We start from the raw sequence: 26,887 nt of genomic DNA, 5'->3' as shown, positions 1-26,887 counted from the left end.
TTATTATTTTTTAGTAGTTTTAAAGTAAATATTAAATATTTTATTAGAATTGTTTTTATTGGTAATATTGAAAAATATCCGCAACCCCTCCCCCTATTAATTTAATACTAATTAGTATTTGCCATTAGTTTTATCTGTTAATTGTGAATTATTCATGCTCGGCACACAACGTTCACTTCGGCAAATAATTGACTGGTGTTTAATGTGATTTTATTTGAAGAGGCTTCATTAATAATTGATGGTAAATTTGTTAGTGAAATATGAGCAGCGCGAAATGAGATTTAATTTATATTTATTAGGGTGGCACTCAACTCCCGAAATAATATTATCTGTAGTACTAGATCCCAGCATTGAAAAAAGGTTTCAAGACCACAGCATACCCCTGTAAAACCCCCAGAGGTGATCTAGTGACTGATGCCTAGAATATACTAAAATTATGGAGGGATCACTTCACCGACCTGCTGAATGGCAGTGAAAGCATAACACCAGGAGTTGGTGAACCCGATTCGGAGCTGATGGTCCGTCGGCCGAGTTATGCAAACACGCCGGCGAAGAACTGATAAGGAGCATGCATCAGTTTCTTCGTAGAATATGGCCGGACGAAAGCATGCCCGACGATTGGAATTTAAGTGTGCTCTGCCCAACTGTTCGGTAATATGCGTAATATTTGTTCGCTTCGCAGAGGGTTCCATATTTAAAATTTACACGGTTTATCATAATTCTTTTATGGAACACCATAATGTGTATTAATTGTAATTATCAGAAATTTTAACCGCGAATTTATATTTATTGCTCACATTAATTTATGAGTATTTAAAAACAATCATGTGGTTGAAGAATTAAAAATCGTGTGACTGAGTGCTGATTATAAAACATTATAAATTTTTTAGATTATTTTCCAAATATAAAAAATATTGAAAAAACAAATAATCCTGTTAACAAATATGTAGAAATTTTTTGTGATAATACAAAATGAAAAGCCGAAAATTAATCGTAGTGTGGATTTCACAGAGTGAGCTCAGTTTACGCACAAATTCGAACGGAAAATGCTTAGTATATCTTTTATGCATATTTTTATTTTGCTTTCAACTTAAATCAGGAGACTTGGGCTGAAGTAAAGACCCTCTGTACGCATAGATAGATATCTAATATATTTACTCGAATAGACTTTAGACTTTACATATTCTCATAAGAAAAATCTAGGGTGTGATATGTGATATTATCTACTCATCGAAGTGTTCTCTCAATAAATCCATTGATTGATGCGATTTGTGGGAAGTCTTGTTGAAAACAAATGGCCCAAAGATCAGTAGCTTCAATTTCAGACATCAAATAGTCGGTTATTGTGACACAATAACGGCCGCCATTGTCGATTACGTTCTCACCAGCATCATTTTTCAAGAATTTTTGAGCGATGATTCCACCTACCCACAAACCACACTAAACCGTTGTTTTTTCTAGATCAAATGGCAGCCCTTAAATCTCTTCAGGATACTCTTCATACCACATACAGCAAATTTGCTTGTTTAAATACCCATTGACGTAGAAATATGCGTCATCACTGAACGAAATTTGGCTCGAAAATATCGGATCATCTTGGAACTTTTCAACAACGTCGCTTGGAGAGATCGAGCGACTTCAGTTATTGTAAAAGCTGTATTTTGTATGCTTTCAATTTAAGATCTCGACGTAAAATGCACTAAGTTGTTTCAAACGTTAGTCCAAGTTGCTGCGAACTTCATCGAATCGACTCTCCACGGTCTTCGTGTACACTCTCAGCTACGGCTGCTATACAAGTATTTTCTTCACTGCGTGCTGGACATAGTCTATTCGGTGGAATATAATACATTATGAATGCTAGGCCTCAAGATGGGTGGTGGTGTTGCGAATAGTTCGCTCAGTAGGCCGATTATGTTGACCATAAGTTGAGAGAAGCACGTGAAACACATTCTTTACCGAACGTGAATATTCGTAATAAAGTTGAACGATTTATAAACATTTCTCAGGCATCAGTCTTTTAATGATAAAATGACAAACAAAACATGACGGCTTGACACGACTTACGCGTGATCTGCCAAAAAAAGGCTATTGAAAAAAGTACATCTTCTTGGATCACCCATTACAATATGTACATAAAATTATGTTATTTAAATGACTTTCACACTAGTTAAATGCAACAAATAAATGCATTTACGCATCCGTGCATTTTCATATCCACATACACAGCCCTACACACTTGAGTTTTCATTTGTTCATTAAAAATGCGAAACAAATGTGGAACCACTCGAGTAACACCAGTCAACAGGCGACAGCAACAGCAGCAGCAAATTGCGGTTTGGCACCAACATGTCGCGCCATTGTCACGTTTCGTGTCAGCGATGACGCTGCTGCAACAACGCTTACAATATGTTTTAGCACATTTTTAAAAGCTGATTTTTCATAAAAAAAAGCCATAAAGCCATTACTTCTGCTGATTTAAAGATTAACTGACGAAGTGAACTTGTGAAACGCGTCAAATTCGTCTGAAATGAAAGAAATTTTTTGCTTACTACGAGGTTTGACAATTAAGTAATGAGACTGATTTTATTGCCGCGCTTGTGGTAAACCTGTGACCTGAAAAATCCCGATGATTATCGCCTTTTTTGATAGCCGTAGAATCGTCCACAAAGAATTCGTTCTACCGGGGAATATTGCCAAGTACTCGAAAGATTGCGAAAACGAGTCAACAGAGTGCGTCCAGACATCGCTCGTAACTGGATCCTTCATCACGACAACGCGCCGCGCCACACCGCCCCCAGCGTGTCCCAGTATTTGGCCTCTAAAGGGATCGCTGTGCTGCAACAGCCGCTTTATTCGCCCGACATGTCACCCTGTGGCTTTTTTTTGTTTCCTAAAACAAAATCGGTGGTCAAAGGAACCTATTTTGAGTCGATTACGGACATCCAGGCGGCCGTGACGAGGGTACTCGTCGACATCCCAGTCGAAGCGTTCCAGAAATGTTACGAAGCATGGAAAACGCGCTGGAATCGCTGTATAGCTACCCAAGGGGACTACTTTGAAGGGGATGGCAGAGTTGTAGAATAATTTTCAAATATACGGTTTTTATGGAATCAGTCTCATTACTTAATCGTCATACCTCGTACTATATAAATTTTACAAATTATTATGGAACATAAGTATGTGAACAACAAGAAACTTTTGGAGTAGCGTTTTTAAGCTTCGAAGTAAACCGGTTTTATATTACAAATGTAAAGTTGTAAAAATTGGTCAATAGGCAGATTTAGGTGAAACCCTGCATCTCAGCAGCTACTATACCAATTTCAACCAAATTCGGTATCTTCGGTTAACCAAACATTTCTCTAACAAGCACGCCTACTTCTCCATAACAAACCTAATATTTTCCAACTATCCGCATCTATCGGCCAATATGTAAGAATTCTTACAGAAATTCAGAAAGTATATCTTTCTAATAATCTTAAGGAGACTTTAACACTTGCATGTTGCAAGAGTGTGAAATGTTCGGTTACACTTAGACATTCCTTAGCTTTCATATATATCTATCTAAGATATACGATTCAAGAACGAGTTAAAAACAAGCAAAAACTTGAAAAAGATCCGGGTTTTCACCGAAGAACCAACTTCAGCGACGAGGCTCATATCTAGCTGAATGGCTTCATCAATAAGCAAAATATGCATTATTGATTAGGCAGCAATCCACACGTACACCATGAGTCACCATTGCGTCCCGAAAAATGGTTTGGTGCATTTTATGGGCCGGCGGCGTAATTAGGAATCGCTACCGCTCAATGATAACCCAATAGTTTTGGGCCGAATTGGTTGCTATAGACTTGGACAATACGTGCGGCGCAACATGCCACACAGCGAATATCACAATGGATTTATTGAAAACCAAGTTTGGTGAACGTGTTATCTCACGAAATGGACCGGTCAATTGGCCACCTCGGTCGCGCGATTTAACGCCGTTAGACTATTTCCTGTGAGGCTACGTTAAGTCTAAGGTCTATGCCAATAAACCAGCGACGATTGCTGAACTTCGTGCACATATCGAATGAGAAATTGCAGCAGTATCGGCTGATTTATGCTTAAAAACCGCCGAAAATTGAGTTCAGCGTCTGGACTGGTGTAGGTGGTGGATATGCGAAAGAAACCTTGTTCCATACATAATGGCATCGAATGTACTTTTACAGGATTAAATAATTTCATTGATATTCCAAACTTTTATAGCGCTCTTATTGAAAACCCAGACAAATATATTCGATTCGAAAAATATATATGCTTGCTTATTCACTTTACTATGAATCCACAGATTTAAAGAGATTTTGGTATAAATTTTTTATCAGTTTGTCAAGCGATGACGTTTAGTTCGCCATTATACAAGAAATTAAAAAAAATATAATTTTTTTTGTGTGAAATTAAATACGTTTACCTTTTTAATAATTAAAAATATAATTCTATATTTTAAATAAAATTTTTTTGATTTTATTTTCCACAATGTTAAAAATCATCTAATGTTCATTTATAAAAAATTTATGTGCCTTGAATATAAAAAAAATGACTTTTTCGTCTAACCAATATAAAACATATGTATGTGCATTAGAGCGGGTCGACATGTTACGTGAAATGTTTTACGGATCATTCTGAACAACTTTGCCTGAGAGACTATGGATGAATAATCGGTTGTATGGGCGACATGTGAGACAGTTGTCCGATCGGACGGATTCCAACAAATGATCAATAGAAAAAGAAAATGCAACTATGTACTAAATTTCATGGGGATATCTCCAAAACTGATGAACAAATTTGCATAATCTCTAAAACACTTCGCCTTAAAAATTGTTGGATTGAAACCGGTAGTAGACCCATAGTTTTCTAAGCAAAGTTGTTCAAAATGATTTGAAGAATATTTCCTGCATACGCCATGTTTTTAGTTTTTTTTTAGCTTCCTGTAAAACGACTCGCTTTAAATCGCACTCATATATACTGTACATATGTAAATATACTCCTTTATTTTTTTGGTAATTTATAAATTTTTGCAAGCCTGACTTTGTGGCTTCAACGAAACAGCACTCGTGCCTAGAGCGGCAGTACACTCGTTCCTAGCCGTACGTATGCATTTTTTCTCACCTTGTACGTATACATATAACCTTGTTGTTGCTGTATTTTTGCGCTTTTTCTACCTTCCGCTTTGCCCCCCACGCGTTGCATTGTTTGTTTGTTTGTGTGTGTTTTTTGTTGTGCGCTTTTGTTGATATTACCATTCATTATTTTTCTTTCGCCCATGTTTGTTCGCAGCTAAAGTTTTTTGTTGTAGTTGCAATTTTCAGTTCGTTTCGCGAAAAACTGCAAGCTCAACATGGCTGTTGACTGGCAAATGATGCTGTTGCTCTTAGCCGTGTTTGTTTTTGTCACAACTACAGATGTGCACATGTATTTATATGTATATGTATGTGTTGTTGTCGCATCATCAGCGTGCAACAACTAATACACGCTTTTTGTTTTAACACCACCAACAATTACGGACGTGCTGTTGTTGTTGTTTATTGCTGTTGACTTGCGCTATTTTTCCTGTCAACTTGTTCTTGTTGTTGTTTTTTGTTGTAAATTTTCGCCTAGCTATGCGTTAATTGTTGTTTATTATTGTTGTAGTTAGCGGCTTGTGTTTTTTGTAAATTTTCTTGTTTTTGCTTTTGCAACGTCGCTTTCGACTTTAACGCCAATTAACGCTGACGTTCGTCAGAGGTTGCTGGCTGCTGGTTGCTGAGGCTTTTCCTTAATTTTCTGCGTTCGGCTGTTGTTTGTGCATTTGCCTTAGTTTGACTTTGCTAAATAAATTTTTAAATTCTTTTTCAGTTTTATTGTGTGTTGATTTCGCATTTAGCGCCCTTTCCTTCTTTCTTCGTTCCCTTCCACGAGCAGTGGAGAGCCCGTGTGTTTTTATAGTATTTGTATGTGTATGTGTGTGTGTAATTTGTCGCTGTTGTCGCATGAGTCACGTTCCACGTAAACACTTGACTCATTGCCAACTCGACACAAGCACTTTGCTCTCCGTCCCCCACATAGCCATTCGATTATCCTCACTTTTTCCGCTTTTATGTGCCAGAAAGAAAGAGAAACGTTAAAGAAGCAAACAAAATTTGTGCAGAAGAAAAATTAAAAAATAAAAATTCAATGATTGTTAATCAGCAGTGTGTGTGATACCCTCCACAGTATGCAGACAATTAATCTTCAGGTGCAACTTGTTGGGGCACAGTGGCAAAATTGAAAGTAAGAACGTTGCCACGTCTTCGAAAATTTTCAATAATAGTGAAAAAACTATAGATTTTCCATATTTTGATAGCCCACACCCTTAATAATAACATACTGAAACTTCAAATCGATAACTCGAATAGTTTTTGAGTTACTGCTTTCGAAAGTGTAGCCGCTCAGTTCAATCAGCACCAACCGTTTGCCATATGAATGCTATTTTTAAACACTTTTTTCTCGAAAAAATGTGCGAACAATATCGTCTAGTAGAGAACTTTTTTAAGTTTCATCCTTGGAGAAGACCGGAAACAGTGTAGCAGTGGAAGATGTTTTTCTTAGATCAAGTAAAGGGAGATCCATTTCGAGATTCTCTACTCTTTTATAGAAAAAACACAGAAACTTCAGGTTTAAGGGCGAATGTTTATTATCATTCGAAAGAACATTTCTTGACATTTATTTCTTAAAGATTATATCTTTCAAATGTTGGCCGTGGCTACGGCTCATGAGATCCAGCCGTTGAGTTCAATTTTCAATGACTCGAATGAGCATTTCGACTGATAACTGACGAATCACACGCGTCATGTTTTGCACCATGACCTGAATTGAAGTGGGATTGTCCGGTTAGACTTTAGACTTTACATATTCCCTAAAGTAAAAGTCTAACGGTGTGATATCACACGTTATTGGTGGCCAATGGACCAACTCAAAACGTGAACTTTTCTGCTCCCTTTAATCTTCTTACTCGTACTTCTCTCAATAAATCCATTGATTGATGCGATGTATGCGAAGTGGCACCGTATTGTTCAAACCAAATGTCGCCGAGATCACGAGCTTCAATTTCAGGCATCAAATAGTCGGTTATCATGACGCAAAAACGGTCGCCAATGACGGTTACGGTAACATTTTTGAAGAAATATAGACCAATTTTTCCACCGCCCACAAATTACACTAAACCCTTGCTTTTTCTGTATGAAATGGCAGCTTTTGAAACTCTTCAGGTTGCTTTTCGTCCCAAATGCAGTAATTTTACTTGTTTACATACCCAGAAATAGTCAGGAAATGGGCCTTATCACTGGACAAAGTTTGGCTCGAAAACGTCGGATCTTCTTGGAACAATAACCCACAGAAGAAAGTGATGTCGCTTGGAAATGTCGAGCAGTTTCAGTTCTTCCGCGTTTTTTTACGCTTTCAGTTTAAGATCTCAATGTAAAATGCGCCAAGTCTTACCATACGTTAGTCCGAGTTGCTGTGAACGGCGTTGAATCGACTCTCAATGGTTTTCGCAACAAAATTTGATCGCACGACTGTTTGTGCACTTCAATCTCAACTCACAGTTTCTATTCTAAATATAGCTGTTTACAGTTACTTATAACACCAACCATGAACCATAAACTCGAGTTAGTGTTATCATCAGCAGTAGCTTCCGTTATATAAACCACATTTCATATCCACTGGAGGGTGTAAACATATAACGTTAGCTCTGTCTTCGGTGCACAAGCTTAACGAGCTACAAATCAGCACACGCACAACTCAGCTCTTTGTGCCGGCAATTAGTAGTGTTGTTCGCAACTTTTCTCTTTGTTATTGTTTTCAACTTTTTCCCAGCACCCCTGCAACACTTCAATTAACATACTGCTCGTACCACTTACCACTTACCTCCGCCTTAACTCGACTTGCTAGAGTATCAGCCAGGCTTTTAACAACACACTTGATCTTGCAAGTACTCGCAGACTCACAAGCTCGTACATGTCTTCACGAAGTGTGGGTTTCAGTGTCTCACATGTACGCCCTTTGTTTAGCTTAATTTTCTTACAGCTTTCTTCGTTCGCAACGAAGGTATGTATGAAAATTGTTGTAATTTTTATTTTTTCTCTCCGCCTTTCGTTCAATTTTGCAACTGTCTCATTAAGCCGGGCGTGATGCGGGCAGGCGTGTGTAACTGAGAAGGGTGCTCTTGTAATTGTTCCCAATTCCCGCGCGTTTATTTACTTTCATTAAGCGCTGATGCTGCCACATCGTTGTGATTTTTACATTCACTATACATACACACTGGACATACATACATACAAGTGTATGAACATTGTGATTTTGCAATTTAATTTAATTCTCTTTTTATTTCTCTGCACGCTTCGTTGCTTCGTAAATATTTATTTCATCAATTCGTTTTTCCTCCGCTTTTATTGGTTTTTCTTTTTGTGCGTACGTTCTTTCTCATAAAATGTTAAGCTCTATGTACAATATTCTCGTATTCTTCGTTTTCGCCTTTTAAATATTTTTATTTGTGATTCCGTCGTTTAAGTGATTTAAGCTGGTAGTGTGCCTGCTCATTGCGCTCGTGTCATTCAATTTTGCACTCCAATAGTCTTAATTTTCTCTTCGAGGTGCGATACACACCTTTTATGTTTAATTTTAAACTTAAATTTCTTTAATATTTTGCGAAGTCATACTTCTCCTAGTGGTTCCTTCTCAGCTAACGCACGTTCGAGGGACTGGTGTGTTGGAAAAGGGGTGCAGTGAGCTTTTTCAAGGTTGGATCGAAATCAAGAGTTAAATTGAGTGAGAGTAGGAAATTCCCTCTTTTGCCGGGAGCGCTCCATCAACTCTACTTACAGACTATCAAACCACTTTAGTGTCTTTCAAGGTAGCAGTAGGTGTACACATTGCGCAGCTTCCTTCAGATGGATGTACATTCATTCCGATAGCCGAGCGGTTATACTGCCTCTGAGCTTGCTATGTGCTCAAAACTAGTCGACTCAGTGACCTCATTAGCAATAGCTTCAAGCTTCCTCCACATTAGACTTGTGTGGATGTCCGGTCACATCGGAATCGCTGAAAACTGCAAAATCAATGAGCTTTCTAGGGAAGGCATCCATTCCCCAATTACATCCATCCGACTGGAAACAAGTCGGGTTTTCGATGTCTTCTAGCGTTTTGGCGTTGGATCTTTGCATCTCCGGTGGTCAACAACGAGAACTTGTAGGACTGCGGGATCGTTTTAACTTAGAGTAAAGCGAAGAAGGTTCTCCCTTGCATATAAATATTCTGACTGTTCTGTATGAATGAAGACAAAGTATAATCATTTTGTAACTTCCTCCTCTACTGACCGTCTTTTGACAGACTAAGATTGAAATATCTCAGTAGACACATCTTTGGCGAACCTAGAGAAATGGTTGGGATAGATGTTAATCGCCTTAATAATTTGAATTTATTGTAAGCTAAAAAGCAAGATCAAGATTCTGGATTTACAAATAGAATTGGGCTAGCCATAGAGCGCGTCCATTTATTTAAGCCTTGCTGATATTATTAAGTTCAAAAACTTTTCGTTTAGCCGGTGCATATTAAGAAAAATATCAATTAGCCACCTAAGTCAAGTGCTACAACTCCACTAGATCACTTTTTGTGAAGGTGTTTTAAGAAAATGTTCTAAAATGTCAGGTCAATTGGAAGCCTACTATCGACGCATTGAGGGCAAAATGAGGTATGACATGGTGTGGTAAAAACTTGGTCAGACAAAATGATCTTCAAAGAATACGGTGCCTATATCCCTTAAAATTTGGGAAACTGGTAAAGTTAAAGTATTGGTCCTCAGATTTATTTGGAAGAAGTGTTCTGTACCTTTTATCCATTAAATAACCCGTTATTGTCCTCATTTACATTTTAATTTAGAATTAAGAAAAAATTAATCAAAATTTAGCTATTCTGATTCATTAATGAGTGTTCGCCCCAAAGCATAATCAGGAAGTAACTGAAAAGTCCAAACATGCGCCTATAATTTCCGATTCGATTTAAAGCCTTACTTAGCCTGCATAATTCGGCTTGGCTTATATAAATTTCGTCACCTAAAATGCAAAATAGCGAAACATCACTTTCCATAAGTTTAAAAGCGAAGAAAAAACGATATAATAGAAACCACACACGTTGAAACAAAATTTGAGGTTTGGTTATAAAATGGCTATATTTTAGGTGACGATATATATCTAACGCTTTCTATTGTATGATATCGACCGAATAATTCGCTATAACCTATATTTTTGAGTAATTGTTTGTCAATCCTTCCGTTATTGCGTATACAATAATCACAAATTCCATCGAGCATTCCATTAAATTAACACAGAAAAGTAATGCAACGCAGCCAGTGTATAAATACCAATAAGTAATTTCATTAATGGGAAGGTGAAAATATGCCAAAGTAATGCTGAATATTTCGCGGCTGTTGGTTTAAGCGCAGATGTGTGATACACATACATACATATGTAAGTATTAAACATGCATATTATTAACGACAAACGCTTCTGTTTGTCGGCAAGTGGGAAAAATACTTTAAAAACGTGTGAAAAGATTCCGCAGTAATTTTCTCTTTATTGAAAAGGCAAAAATTTGTAGAATTAAAAATTTGGATTGACATCAATTAAAATATTAATTACAATATATTATATAAGCTGCATTTTAAATTTGCGTTAATTAGTCAATTAGCACCATAAAGCGGAGCGAAAATTTTGGAAAACAGATCCAATTTGAATTTTTACAGTATACATAGATTATTTTCTAAAATTGACAGCTTTATTTAATTCCATCGAGCTTACGGTCGAGTCATATATTAATAAATGGCGAGCACATTTTAGCCGATAAGACTTTGTATCAAGATAAGGCTTTTCAGTCATATGCACATGTATAATTCACTCTTCGAAAACCCCAGCTTGAAGATATGCATATCTATCCAATATACTTTCATTCACGTAGCGTTATTAGTAAGACTTATTCGCTTTATAATGCCATAAAATGTTGCATGACTCTCGGTAACCAGTATTTATCTCAAAAAACTTTCTTATACATGGTAGTTTCTTATAACGAATTTTTTCAAAACGACGCTACAATAGTAGACTGTGTGGGACATTTCTCTTCAGTAAGGTTTGTCATTTCATCATGGAACGATATACGATTCAACACCGAGTCTAAATTATTAAAATTTAATATCGAAACTTGGAGCCATGGCCTCAACTTAAAGAGCGCTACGTCCAATTTATGGTCGTCATAATCGTTCTGTCAGGTCAACAATTGAGCGTCTAGTGGAAAAATTTGAATACACAGGCTCAGTACAAAATTTTCCCGTGCCAGTGAGATAAAGAATTGTCCGTAGTGTCGAGAATATTGCTGCCGCTGGCGCATCAATTGAGGAAGACCCAAATCAGTCTCCCACACGTTGTTCTGAAGCGTTGCGCATCTCTGTGACGTCGTTTTGGCGAATTTTACGAAAAGATTCCCAAACCGATTTTGTTTTATTCTAAAAAAAAATTTTGTAGCGCTCTAATTGAAAAACACGTCATAAAGACCCTAATATTTTTTTTTTGCACATGATATAAGTGTTTAAGGTTTATTTTTTAAATATTTTGTCGAATACGACCAGAATATTTGGGCACCCTCAGGGTACCTTTAAAAACATAACCTCACATCAAGAGATCTGAATTTCATTTTAAAATTTTCTACATACAATATATGAGTACAAATATTTTACTGAAGGCCATGTTTAACACGAAAAGAACTGTGAAATAAATCAAAATAAGGAAATAATTTCGCTAAAACGTATTTTCTATTGTGACAAAGTGATTGCAATCATTTATACAGCCACTTGAAAGATGACACCACACACTAAGAAGCCACACAATTCCACACAAATATCATCTCCAACAAAAAGAGAGAGTTGCTAACGTCTGACAGCTGGAGAAAAAATACGGTATTTTGAAATCATGAAGACAACTTAAGAAATGTGAAAGTCAGTTGCCGCAGCAAAGATGGTAGGCGTGTACAAGCGTAAACCTAAAATTTTTTGGGAACATATGATACTCATACGCCCACACAAAAAAGCCAAAAACGCGGCATACTATATACATATATACAAGTATGTATGTATGTATGTGAAAGAGTGTGTTTGCGAGAGAATTTTATAGCACAAACGATATTTCTTGCCATGTGTCAACTGCACGTGCAACAATTTGTGGTACGAACAGCGAAAGTTGTTGAAAAAAATAGGAAAAGAAAGAAAAATGAAAAATAATAAATTTTTAAAACATACATACAGACATACATAACACAAAAAGTGAGCAGTGAAACAAATATGTGCACTCTTCATAACGACGCTGCAGCTCACCACAGCTGAGTCTGACTCGACTTGACCCGCAGGCCTTGTTATAGCGCTTGTCATATGCCAAGTGCCATAAGATCGCAGCCACAAGACAAATTTCGAATTGCAGCGCAGAAATAAAAGAGCTACGACCACCAACTCAATGCCGTGGAGAGAGAAGCCGGCGACAGCTGACAAGAGCGCATAAATTGGTCAGATTGCAGGCTTGAAAGCTGTGCCAACGCAAGTAAAAGATACATTAAAAGCCAACGAGCAAACAAGTAGATAATAAATAGCGGCAATAGAGTTATAAGAATAAGATTGATGCCACCAGCAAGGAGGAAGTCGCTGCGGTCAGGGTTCGCATTTTCGCTTGCACTTGGCAGTTCAAGCATTTGTCGACAGCGCAGCCAGTAAATGGTGGCTTTAAGTGAGACAAATGGAGAGCATTAATTGTATTCCGCTTTCGCAGTTTCTTCTTTTCTACCTTTCTTTTTTAGATTTAAGTGTATGCCCTTGGAACCCTAAATAATTGAAGTAAACTTTGGCCTGAGTTCGTAAATTATTCAAGCAAGTAAAATACTTATTTCTAACGCCGAAACGATGGCTAGTCTAAGAAATGCTTACCAAGTGCCATATTTAGGAATCCGAGAAACAATCGTTTTAAGATGAAGTTACGTCCTCTTTAAGATGCACTTGTGCGTCCGATCCTTGCATAAAACCCAGATGAAAACTGCCTGAAACTCTCCCAGCTATATATCCGTTAGGTTGGACAAGCACTAAGGATATCGTCGAAAGGGTTCGTCGTAAGAAAAATTTCGTTGTTCACCAAATTGTTAAAAGAGTTGGTATTTTTGCTAAGAGATAATGATAGAAGAGACTGTAGGAACCTGATGGGAAAGTGGTCACTGCAACACACGCCCGCAGGATGGGGCTGATAGATTGCGAAGAATACAGCAAATGTCTAGAGCAGGGCACCAGGGAAACATTGGAGCATCTCTTATGCACTTGGAGGAAGCATCGATAGTGAGGCCGCAGAATCTGTTAAAAATCGCGTCAAGTGCCGGAATTCTAAAGGATGACTACACCTCTTGGACCCAGCAACTGAACTCCAACTGGTACAGCAAAGAACCAGGTCCGTCCGTGCCTTTTTGGCCTGCAGGGTTAACCTAACCTAGTGGAAATAATCAAAAATTATATAACCACGTAAGCGGTGTTTACACGAATAAAGAAAGAAGAAGGATTAAGAAATCACCTGAGCCACGCCAGCGACCTATCAATTTTATGTGGCGTTTCTTGACCTAGTTCGATAACTGTCTTCATCGGGTGTTCAGAGCATCTCTGACCTGCTGCCAGAAGACAGAAAGCTTCGATGTCACTTGCAATGCAAAATTTTTATTCTGTCCTATGTTAAAGTTGTAACAATTCTCTAACTCACCAATTCCATTTACCTACTGGGATCGAATACCCTTGCGCCCAAATCACCACTTTTGGTACTTTCGCCAACTTCTTAACTGCGGTGCTAAGCCCAACTATCTGTCGTACACCTCCGGTAGATTTGTTCGACTCGTTTTCTGCTTCTTTTGATGCAGTTGCTGTTCTTACTGTTATGAAAATAAATGCGGCATTCTTCTTTTCACACTTCGCCTTATCTGCGTGCGATTTGCTCAAGTGGTCGCTTTGTTTCTGCTATTGTGTTTGTTTTCCGATATTTCGCTTTTGTCTTCAGTCTTATTATTGTTATTGTTATCGTTAGTTTTTATGTCGTTGTGACATGAATACTTTCTGCTTTGGCGGCATTTACCGGCGTTGGCAATTGCATTTTATCCACCGCAGCGACCGTTGTGTGTAAACCGCGACTAAGTCAATAGCTGGGAGTTGGGAACATATTGAGGTTATGTTGAGACATTGAATGCAAGCTAAGTACACACGCTTGTAGAGCATAAACGTACGTTTCTATGTTAGTTACATACGATATCTACAAGAGGTGTGAATGCAGGCATTTTCAAGTGAACTCTTGCGGTAAACTTTCATCTGAGTATTTTTACTGGGAAAATGCGTAGGAATTCATAATCATAAGTGTCGGAGTTTACATGACTTTGTATGTATACACAGCGGTGGCCTAAATATTTGAGAAATATACATACTATACAACAAATTCATAAAATGTAGTTATCAAATAGTGGAATCATTGCCTCCGTAGCAAAAAACTTTATCATTAGTGTCGTTGTTCTAACTCCGAAACTGATAAGAATCTATCGTGAAAAAATTTCCAGATAATTCCTCATTTTATAGGAATAGGAAAAAGATACAATGAACAATGATACAATGATACAATGTATGTTGCTACACAAATCAGTAGGAAAGTGATGACGATGTAAATACGGGGATGTGTTCTGAAAAACTTCATATCTCTAAAATTCTTTCTCTCTCAATCCGTCCCTCAGAGAAAATACTGCATCCTCATGTGATACCATACCTCACAATTTGAGGATGGTCGGATAAAGCAGAAATCTTCTGAAATTATCTGACTATCAGGGATTCGATTAACTAGAGTTAGACTTGCTATGGTAGTCTGAGGTATACTTACTTCTCTTCCTTATTGGAGCGATTCTAGCTGAGCTTACAACAAGCTGCCAGTCGTTTCGCTGTTTGGCGCCAATTGAAGATTCCAAGTATAGCCAGATCCGTTTCTACAGAGTCTTTCCAATGGAGTGGAGGTCTGCCTCTTCCGGCGGCTACTGCGTCGAATTCTTTCAGAGCTGGAGTGTTTTCGTCCATTCGGCGGCACAAAGGCAGCTACTTTTCGTTCTGTTAAAAGCAGCTTTGAAATCGACGAACAGATTGTGTGCGTCGATCCTCTTTTCACGAGTCTTTTCTAAGATTTGGTACATGGTGAATCTGGTCGGTTGTTGATTTTCCAAGCCTAAAGCCACACTGGTAAGGTCCAATCATTTTGTTGATGGTTTGCTTTAGTCTTTCACACAATACGCTAGATAGAACTTTTTATGCGATGCTGAGAAGGCTTATCCCACGGTAGTTGGCGCAGATTGTGTGTGTCTCCCTTTTTGTGGATTATGCAGATCACAATTAAATACCAATCGCCGGGCATGCTTTCGTCTGACCATAATTTACAAAGAATCTGAGGCTCCTTATCAGTTCTTCGCCGCCGTATTTGAATAGCTCAGCCGGCTGACCATCTGTAGCCGCCGTTCTTCAGACGCGTAATTGGTATTCGAACATCTTCATGGTCGGGCAATGGAATGTCCGCTCCATCATCATGGATTATGGAATCGAGTTCACCATGTCTTGCTGTTATGCTTTCACTGCCATTCAGCAGGTTGGAAAAGTGTTTCCTCCATAAATTCAATATGCTCTGGAAATCAGTTAGTAGATCGCCTTACCTCCACCTAGACCATAAGCCAAAATACCGGTATATATCTGCTTCTTTTTGGCTTAGTGGAGGATGGAGCCATGTGTAGAAGTTCACGCAAAAGAGGAAAGTTCTCTGAGCGCCATTCACTTGGGAGTAGCCAGAAACGATCCCTTTACATGTGGCTCAAGCAGCTCACGACTTCCGGTCTTAGACCAAGTACTCCTTGGGTAGCCAAAAAACATCTGTTTAAGGCCAGGTAAAGTGAGAAGGCGAAACATTTCTTCTGAGTTTGGAATCCGGCACGTAAAAAAGAGCCCCATTGAAACGAAAAAACCGGTAGGTGTACAGTATACTTATATGTACATATGTATTTTGCATTTCACTTGTTAATCATTTCTTTCCATGCGTGTTCACTTTCCATTTCAGGTAATATGTTGTTGTTTATTTTTTCCATACGAAACATACTGCTATTCACAGTTTCATTCCTGTGGGATGTTCTCCACATTTTACGCTCCAAAGCACCTATTGATGGAAAGCATGTCAGTAACTTTCCATCGACTCAACTTTATTTAAAAAAAATCGTAGATGCATATGTTTATACAGTGACCGAGAGGCACCACATCTGAGGACGATGAAAGAGATGAAATAGAAAATTGAGATAGGCACTTCGATGTGCCACAAATGCAACTGGTTAACTTGAGTGGGAGAGATGTGGCAAATCAGAGTAGAAAAATTCACCGACACCGGAGTAAAGGAAGTAAGAGTCCATAGAGAAGCAGGCAATAATGGAAGTTGTAAACCGCAGAGCAGAGAATTAGGTAAACCGCAGACCAAACAAAAATTCAGCCTTTGTGGTATGAAATTACTGAAAGCAAAACGAAAACTTTCTCTACGGTATGCAAATTGGACGCATAGCAGGGTTTCGTATGAAAATCACTAACATACTTGAGGTGTGCACTGAAGCCACGATAAAGAATTTAATTTCTACTGCTAAAGGCAAGAGGTTATGTGACAGATAACAAATTTCAACTCAAAAGTTTGCAGACTTACTCAAGTTACGTCATAATACATATAAAACAAATGATTTTATTTGTATTAGTTGTCGCTGGCCGGATCTGAGAGATATCAAGTTATTTTTCAGAAGGACGAGAGTTTGAAGACTTAAATTGTGAAGTACGTATTTGAACTCGCCGGATATTCCGAAGATCTGCCTGTTTTTCAATAAAAGCCATCAGCTTCTTAGTATTAGATTTCCTCTTCGTTTTAAGACAAAATCCACATTTCGTCTGGCATAGTCGGCCGACTTATGACTTATTGTTGTTGTTCTAGCGGTTATCAAATTCTTATTGGTTGGTAAGGTTCAGGTTGGTTGTCAACGAACTCATTTAACGGTAGCCCTATTAAACGTGCTGTTTTGATGGGGCAGGACCATAGTGACAAGGGCGTTAGATGGGTTCACTAGGCAAGTAAAGATGTGGTTATATTCATACGGCGACTCATTGAACGATATGTCGGGCTCTATTCTGAAAAAGTAGGACTTTAACCTGCTACAGTATCCATAATAAAGTTGTTCAAAGGTCATTATAGATTCTCGAACTTGAGTTCTTCGTCTGCATTGAGTGGTGGTTTGACTACAAGTATGCCTTTCACTGAGAGGTATTTGGTGAAATTGGAAATGGCACCACTGTGAATGGTGGCCAGTGCGTGTCTAAAAATAGTTGCATCTGAAGTCTGGTCGGAGAACTGTTCGGTAGCCTTGACCTCCTAAGAGGAAACTCCGTTTCAAGCAGACCACTTCTTTGCACCCCAAAATACAGACGTCATAACCTTGGTATCCGATTGTTGCGGTTTTCCACGCTTTCGTCGTGTCAGTCCACTCGAACGACTAACGATTGGATTCGGAGGAAAATGATGGATCCATGTTACATCCGTTATCACACATCGACGGAAAAATTTGAGTTTATTACGTTTGAACATCTTTGAACACTGTTTGGAATCATGTTTGGAGCTCACGCGACACCCACTTTCGACAGAGCTTGCTCACACCCAAATATACGTGAGTGATATGATGGATGGAGTGTTCGATTAGTATCTTTAAAGTATCTGCTATCTCGAGCAACTTCACTTTACGGTCATCCAAAATTATTTTGTGGACGTTTCTGATATTTTCGTCGGTAACAACTTCTTCTGGTTTTCCATTCATTGGCTTCGGAGCTCATTTCAACGCGTCTGAGCTTAGCATACTAATGCTTGGTTGATTTTCCTAAAGCAGTGTCCGGAAACTCGTCATCAAGCCAAGGTATTGATTAAACTGTATTTTTCCCTTTCAAAAAATAATATTTTATTAGAACCCAAGATTCGCTTTTATCCATTTTTTTCACAATAACAAAAGTTGTTTAACTCAAAATTATATAATTTACAAACTAATGATCCGAAAGTTGTCAAATTTATATACGCGCCTTTTGAAGGTTAGGGCTAAATAAAAATCACACGGATTTAATTTTTGTAGCGCCATCTATGTGTCAGGTCGGGGACTTTTCAATTGACTTCTCAGTACATGAAATTTGCATATTATTAAGTCAACCAGGCTTTCGGGTAACTCTAATGAAAACCAAAGTTAGTCGTCTCACCAAGCTTATTCTTCATGCTGCAAGCCATCCTAACGTTGTTACACCCACCCATAAATACCACTGCAAACATTGGAATGTGACACTAAAACTAATTTCACCACGTCGCTGCTGAAACAAAAACAGAAAAACCAACAATTGACGTCGGCAAAACTGGAAACTAACACATCGTCACCTCATATTCTGCGCTCTGACGATTATGCAACGCGAAGGAAAGCAATGAAATCCGTGCGTGTCAGGACCAATTATAAAATTCGCTAGGCAACCAGCGTTTAACAGACATCGAAGCGCAGAGCCAAGCTAACGGTTACTTCTAACAGAGTCGCATTCTCACACGAACCCACACACACATGCATAGGTTTGAATGTGTGCGTGCAATTTACAACCGGCTGGCATGGTTGAGCGACCAGCGAGCAGAGTGCGCGCCAAACAATTGCCTAGATAAAACTGACTGCAAAGTTTTCACAGGCACCAATAATAGTCAAATATGTACACATACACATATACATATTCATATATATGTATATATATGTGATGTTTATGTGATTTGGTACAAAACACTTACACAACCACTCACGCGCAGAGCAATTTAGTACTCAACCAACAGCTCATAAATAATCACACGCACACACACACACATACATATGTACATGCCCATATGATAGTAGTTTAGGCCGCATTGCGGCTGGTCTGTGGCCTGCGGTAAACATTGGTAATTTGCCTCTTTATCGCCGAGCGGTTGTCAGTCATTGCGCCTAAGCGCAGTTAAGCGTGTTAATTTTCCGCATTTCAGTCAACTCCACCGCTGCACACGAGCAACAACTCAGCCCCAACAACGCCACGTTTTGCCTTGCTGCAGCTGTGCTTTATCCTTGCTCCATCATTGTGTCGAGCGCCTCAATGGAATTATACGCGCGCTGCGTCCCTATAGAAGGGCAACAAAACATCGTTACTCCTGTGTGTCGCTGACATGTGGCAAGTTTCAAATTGCATGCCTGAAACAACTAGTCATCATCAATGACGCGGATCCCGTCGCGTCAGCCAGCTTAAGCGACTTCCTGTGTACGCGTGTGTGTGTGTGTGTGTTGATCAATTAGTTAGACAGTTGGTCCATTCAAGTAATAACATCACTACCGCCTGCTCTCGCTTGTGCATAACAAAAATGCGCTGATCCCTGATGTGGCTAATTTTCCATCTCCCTTGTTGCGGTCGAAAGCAAACGGAAATTAAAATGCCGTTTAGTGGACATTCAGCCAAAGCCGATCTCAGGCGACAGGCATACATAGTTGGCAGCACACATGTATGGAAATATATCCATGGGTAGCGGTTGGTTCAAATGCAAATATTTTAAGTGTAAACTGAAGTTATATTTAAATGAAATCGTCTTCCCAAAACGAAAAAAAATCTGGTATAATTTACCACAAAAAAGTTAGTGAGTACCTCTTCAAGTGATTGAGTCGCACGCTATTCTGTTTCTATTTTTTATACCAGTTTATACCAGCTTTTTCTTAGATACGCAACTCCTCAATTTTTGGCGAAGTATCTGCAGAAAAAGTTTGTTATTGCTGGTCCAACATCTTTTTGAGAATTTTGAGGAAAGCGTAGATCAGCAATCTTCACATATAGCGTACTTTATACACACGTTTATACCATTACCTACATTTTCTTCTTTCAGAGTAAATGCAATGAGTGTATCCACGGTCTGTGCCAAAGGTTCTCTTCAATGAGTTTAGAACTGGCAAAAGCAGAAGTCTTGCTCCTTAGTACTAGAAAAATGGAAAAAAGTATATCTCTCACTATAGGAGAGGGCGAGATTCATTCACAGGCACAACTAAAATATCTGGAAGTAATAATAGACTCAACAATAGACGAATACGAGTGAGTATACAAGTTTTCAGAACCGTCTATAGGAGCCAAAAGAGAAAATACAGTCAAAAGCTTAATAATATGGAAGCAGCGGTTGCAAGCCTCACTCAAAGGGCAGTGGATCTACAGACTGATACTGGACATTCGAGGATCGACAAACGTCATGGGGATCTGGATTTCCATCTAACCCGAATACTAAGTGGACATGGGTGTTTTAGAAGCTACTTGTACAGATTCCAGCACGACATTAGTCCGAATTGTCCGACGTCTTCAGAATGCTTTGAGAACTCTGAGCATATATTCTTTTGAAGCAAAGTAGGCATCCGTTAATCCGTGCCATAGAGGAGATATAAATGTCTTATCACTTAATCAGGTGGTTCTGTGGGAGAGTCTGGAGTTGGGAGTAGGTTAAGTTTAGTGGATTAAAGTTCCGCACTCCGGCTTTTGTTGCCTCCCCCTTTTTAAAACAAAAAAAGCATTTTTCTTCTATAAAACGCGCATTCTACTGGACCACCCTATATTACTAGCCAAACAGCGTTGAAGTGCTGCTTGTGGCATAATCTAATTAACAATCATTTGTTGCCCCAAAGCGGAAGTACTGAGGTAGAGAGCGAAAGTGAGAGCGGTGGGAAGTATAGTAAAAAATGTCCACTATTTCAAATGTTTAAATAATTGAGTATTCACGTTTAGGGAGTGTTAACCAAACATTTTTAAAATGGCATTTGAAAAAAATGTATCTCTTGCTTTTTTCTTTATATATCTGGCAATTGACATGTGATTCATTAATATTTTTTTATCGAGGAAATTAGTCAGAGAACATTCATTATCAGCTCTCTCAAGTACTTGATTGTGGAACTCACTGATAGGGTTAATACATATTTATCGTTCAAAGGTACCATGCAATATTTATCGAAAAAAGTATTTTTACGGATAGCACTTAAGAGTTCAAAATGTTTTTATTTGGAGTTTTTACTTAAATTCATAAAATTAATTTTTCTCTTTTTAGCAACACAAGGGATTTTCTATGCATTTACTACAACGGCTTAGTGCTTACCGGACACCATCGATGAAACATCTCTTTAGAAACAGTACTTAAAGTGAAGTTTCCTGCTATTTGGTAAGTCTAAAGAATTATTTCTTTGAAAATAGAACAAAATTTACATTTTTTTCCGCTTTAAACATTCTCATTGACATGTTGGTGTTGGTGTTGCGTTTACATAATCATTTTGCGGCAAGAGAGCAGCGCTTAAGTACTGCAGGTAGAGATTTGACGTTTCGAAGAGGGCAAATATTTATTAATTATCGATTTGATCTCTAAATCGATAAAAGAAAGTGGAAGTCGTATGCCCGAAAAACAGTCATGCAACAAACAAGACGTCAATCTCTACAGAATTACAGAATTGTTTGCAGCAAGGATATAAATAAAATGTTCAATTACACAAAACAAATACAGTAAATATGTCCTTTTAGCCCTTTCCGCTAAGCCTTCCAACACGAGTGCACATTCTTTAAAGGAAACCCTACTCGACACGCAGCTGACTGCAAAGTGACAACGCCTGTCAACCTTGTCTTGTGCGATAAACCCACTTCACGCGCCTGACTGCGGCTCCATCCATGTATTCGTATGGTTGTGTGCATATTTTATATATATGTATGTGAAAGTACCATACGTTCTGACAAAAAAGTACACAGAAATTGTAAATAAAACGCAAAATATTTAATTATTAATCAAAATTTATTTGTCGCCTTCAAAGTAATCCTCACGAGATGTATTACACTTATGCCAACGATTTTTCCAGTCCTCGAAACACTTTTTATAAGCACTTTTTGGGATGACCTTCAGCTCGTTCAGCGAATTTTGTTTTATCTCTTCGATCGATTGAAACGTTTTCAAAACGCTCGTTCCACGAAGTGGCAATTTCAGTTTGGAGAAAAAGAAAAGATAGTACTCATTGCGTTTTTTGGGCTTTAAATTCGGTCACAATCGATGGGATGGTGCTTTACCATCGTATAAAATCCATGAATCGTTCTTCCACAATTCCAGCCGTTTTCCACAAATGTTCTCACGCAAACGTCTCAATAAGGTCAAATATAACTGCTTATTGACGGCCTTCCCTCTATAGCAAAATCATGATGAACCAAACCACGAATATCGAAAAAAACAATAAGCATCACCTTGAGTTTTAAGAAACTTTGGTGTGGTTTTTTGGTTTTGACTCGTTTTTCCCCTCCATACCGATGATTGTTGACTTATTTCTTTGTCAAATTTACAAACCCATGTCTCATCGGCAGTTATAATGCTCTCCATGAATATGGGATCGGAATTCACAAGATCAAGCATGTCCAAAGAGTCCTGTTTACAGTACTCTTTTTCAACAAAAATTTAGTTTCATCGGTACGAATCGAGCAAGAACGCATTTCATACTCAAAGTATCAACCAAAATCATTCGAAACAGACTCGCGAGAGATGTTGAGCTCTCTTGCCATCTCTCTAATACTTGCCTGAGGACTTTCAAGCAGCATATCCTTCACTTTTTAAATATTTTTATCAGTTTAAGAGGTCGTAGGTCGTACAAAACGAAGTACCTATATGTCTTCAACAATCTCTCGACTGTCTTTGAAGGCTTTGTAGCACCCGTAGGCTTCTGTTTTTGATAAAACTGAATCAACATAAGCCTTTTCAAACATTCGCAGCGAATTCACACACGAAATTCGGTTAAAAATACAATATTTGAGACAAATTCTTTTTTTTATATTTTTATCCATTGTAAAAATCGCAACGCGCCACTGAGGTGTACCAACTTAAGCAAGTGCTGTATAGGAACTGGTGGACAGATCGCGCTTATATTTGGCATAGAAATGAAGGACAATGCTGCCAACTTAGCAAAATACATTTTTTTAATATCATTTACCTAGTGTATTTAATATTTAATTTCCGGGTGCTTTCTTGCCACAATTAATGCATTTATATACATATGTGTGTGTGAATGATGCGGGTGGTATAACCACAGTTCTAATGCAAGCTGACATTTATAATGTAAAGATATGACTATAGTCATATGGATGTTCCATTTTGTTGTGGTCTTGCAAAAATTTACGTTGATGGCTTTACGTAAGCAAGTTCAAACGTAAACAGAGCCATAATAAATTCATGAAACTGATAACGCATTGTCAGGCCAGAAGAAAGCTATTTATAATGCCTTCACAATAGCAAGTGACAAAATGAAACGTATGCTAAAAGAACAACAATGATAAACGACAAAAGCGTAGAAAAATTGAAAACTGAAATTACATTAGGGTGGTATAGAAATGTCCGAAACAAATATTTGTCACGAATTTCATAAAATCTAATAGTTGAATACTACTTCATATGGACGTTTTGGTTACGTTTGAAGTGGGTTGGGGTGTGTTGTCTGAAGGTTGCGGTACATCGTGATAATGAATACTATAAACGAAAACTGAATTTATATGTGAGTTGTTGTATTTTTAAGGCTTGAAATTTCAATATTAGTCGAAATAATAAATATTTCATTTAAGGACTTATGTACAGTTAGAATTTTCGAAAAGTCAATTTTTTAAATTTTATTTTCTTAATCGAATTTAAAGAAAAAATTGAACAGTAAAAAGAACATATATAATATATAGATAAGATGATACTAAATTATCGAAGGTGTTATCTTTTTGCTTAGAATTCAAAATTTACTACTTTTTCAATAATTTTAATTTTCAATAATTAATAATCACCCTAATGTACACACATCTATATTATATATATTGTATGTTCATATATCTGTACAAGCAAATATTGTGGCTACGCTACAACGGCTATAGCATATTCAAGTTAAAAGGCATATATAACGGTACATTTTAATATCTTCTTACTAGAAGTAGAATCTTCAAAGAAGTAATTGAATTGCAGAATGGAAGACAAACCACAATGGCAATAAAATTGAAACGTAAACACCTTGAAATCTCAAAGAATGAAGTAAGAGAGAGTATCATTGCAATATAAGCGTAAATGTAAGCACATGACAGTTGTATAACAAAGAAAGAGGTCCAAAAGGCAGCATAAAGAAAAAGATACGCTTGTCAGCTGTCACAAGTGTTGCCACATGCATATTTGTATTTCATCAGGCAGGCTTGATTAGTATTGTTTTGAATATTAAATTGTTTTTTTATAATTCCCGAATTTTACACAAGCTTTTTTATTTTTAGATTAGTCAACTTCTTTTCGTATTTTTACTTTGAATTAAGTTTGCCACGAAGTTTGTAACACTTAGAGGGAAAAGTCAGAGACCTAGATATATAAATGATCAGCGTGACGAGATAAGTCGATTTAGTCATGTCCGTCCGTTTGTCTGACTCTATATACGCGAAGTAGTTCCCCAATTTTCGGGATATTGATCTGAAATTTCGCATATGTATGTTCTTTTCTCCCCATGAAACTGGGCATTTGTCGGATCCGCCGATATCGGACCATATTATCATATAATCAACTACTTGGAAGTTATGACTGTCCACAGTGACGTGAGAGTCAGGTCGCGAGTGCGACGACTGTTCTGTTTGAGAACAGGAAAATTTTTGCACTTATCCGAGTCTGTTGTTTATTTTTCATTGGGAATGTTTTTTACGAGGCGGGTCTCAAAGCCAGCGCACAACCCAGGGGAGGGATGGTTCGGCTTCACATTTTAGCTCGCCTTCGAACGGAGGTTCTGTGGTTACCCAGAGAATACTTAGTTTACGTCCGGAAGTCATGAGCTGCTTGAGCCATATGTAAAAGAATCGTTTCTGGTCACTCCCAAGTGAATTGCGCTCAGAGAACTTTCATCACTAGCGTGAACTTCTACACATGACTCCACCCTCCTAACTAAAAATAAAACCTTGAAAATTGTCATTTTTGTTGAAAACGGTATAGTTTTCAAACCTGATATATTAAGTATGTACTAAGGAGTAGATAAATCAGTTTTCAGGACATTTCTTGAATATCATATATTCTTGACATTTCTCATGTTGCAACTATGGCAGACATTAAGGCTATTAGCGCCCATATTCCAGTATTTTTTAAAGTATCTGGGTTTAAGAAAATGTTCCATCCTCTTCAAATCTTACGCATTTACATATATTAATAAACTTAATATGCATATATCATTACAGTTATTAAAAATAACTTTAAACAATATATAGACCGAGCAGCCGGCGAAACTTGTACCGTCTGGGCTTTTGCCAGTAACATCATTACAGTAACAATGGAAACTCCCAAGATGTATTGCATCCGGCAAGCAGCGGTTCGCTTCGTGTTGCATATCGGCCTTGTAACGGCACATAACAACAAAAGCAACAATGGCTACGACCGCAGCTGCACTGGTAGCGACCCTCGAGCGTCGTGTGCTTGCTTACAGCTAAGGGCCAAGGTGGAGCTGTAACCTCGAAATTCGAAACTGCAAAATGTTTGCCATCTTTCTCACATTTTTATTTTGGTTTTTCTTGTTATTGTTGTTTTTAACTTGATTTTGTTTTGAATAGTAGCTTTGCGTGCAACTTGGGAGTAAGCAGCGTCACATGGCAGCCAAGTCAAACACACATTAATAACATATGACTTTGTGTAAGTGCACTTAAATATGGGGGTGTGTGTGTGTGTAATTTATGGAAATACTATCGTATATTTTGTGTAACAGTAGTTGCCCAAGTTTATGGCCTTTTGTGCTCGCTGTGCCGGATATACGCACCATATGTAATGCTAGTGTCGCCATATTGGTTAACCGCAAGTAAGCGAGATTCTGCACGTGTACAGTGGGCCGGCCCATTGTAGGAGACTAATAAAATATGATACTGTTAGTTAACGTTATTTTGTAGGCATACAAATAGACGTGGCGCATACTATTATCACAGTGCCTTTAATTATTGTGATTTAACGCAGCTTGAACTTCGCTTCAGTGTAAACTCGACTTTGAAGCCTTCGTTAGCATGTTTGTGAGTATAGTATTGTTGTTGTAATAACGAAAAAAATATATTTCAAACAATTTTAAACGATTATGTGTTATTAGTTGACAGACTTGATTAAAATCTGGCTCAAAAGAAGGTCCTCCGATACGTCAATGATATCGGTCCAGGCAAAAGATAATGAAAAGTTGATAAATTTGTGGCGTTTAAAAGAAAATGGAATTTTTACCCGCCTGCCGAATTAAAGTTACTTAAAAAAGAAAAAAAAATTATAATTTTTTTGTCTTGATTTTCATTGGTAAAATTGTTTGGTAGCGATATGTTCAAAAATCGCATTGAACTATATCTTCTAAATCAAAAAAGTTTTCCATACAAGAACTTGATTTGAAGCATGGCGGATATCGATGAAAACAAATGGTAATCGGAACAGTAATCGGATACTGTGTCGACTACTTTCAGGGCTGGAGTGTTTTCGTCCATTCGGACGACAAGACCTAATTCGCTGAACTATGTCAATGTCTGGTACAGCTCATCGTTCCATCGACTGCGGTATTCGCCGTGGCCAATGCGCAAAGAACCTTTCTCTCGAATATTCGTAACGTCGACTCATCAGAAGTTGTCATCGCCTCTGCCTTGGCACTGTATAGCAGGACCTGAATAATGAGTGACTTATGAGGTTTGACAATTAAGTAATGA

At 38.0% G+C, this 26,887-nt stretch overlaps 1 protein-coding gene across 4 annotated transcripts in view; it reads left to right on the top strand.

Moving 5' to 3' along the window:
- Window positions 1-26,887, top strand: part of LOC105226065 (leucine-rich repeat-containing protein 15) — a 130,112-nt gene that overhangs the window by 48,207 nt on the left and 55,018 nt on the right. For all 4 annotated transcript variants that reach the window (XM_049447099.1, XM_049447097.1, XM_049447101.1 and 1 more), the window contains one exon: window positions 21,258-21,368. The gene's annotated coding sequence lies outside the window, so the exon portion shown is untranslated. The remainder of the gene's footprint in view (window positions 1-21,257; window positions 21,369-26,887) is intronic.

This window comes from Bactrocera dorsalis, chromosome 2, assembly GCF_023373825.1.
Source record: "Bactrocera dorsalis isolate Fly_Bdor chromosome 2, ASM2337382v1, whole genome shotgun sequence".
Taxonomy (NCBI): domain Eukaryota; kingdom Metazoa; phylum Arthropoda; class Insecta; order Diptera; family Tephritidae; genus Bactrocera; species Bactrocera dorsalis.
This window is presented reverse-complemented; position numbering and strand designations above follow the sequence as displayed.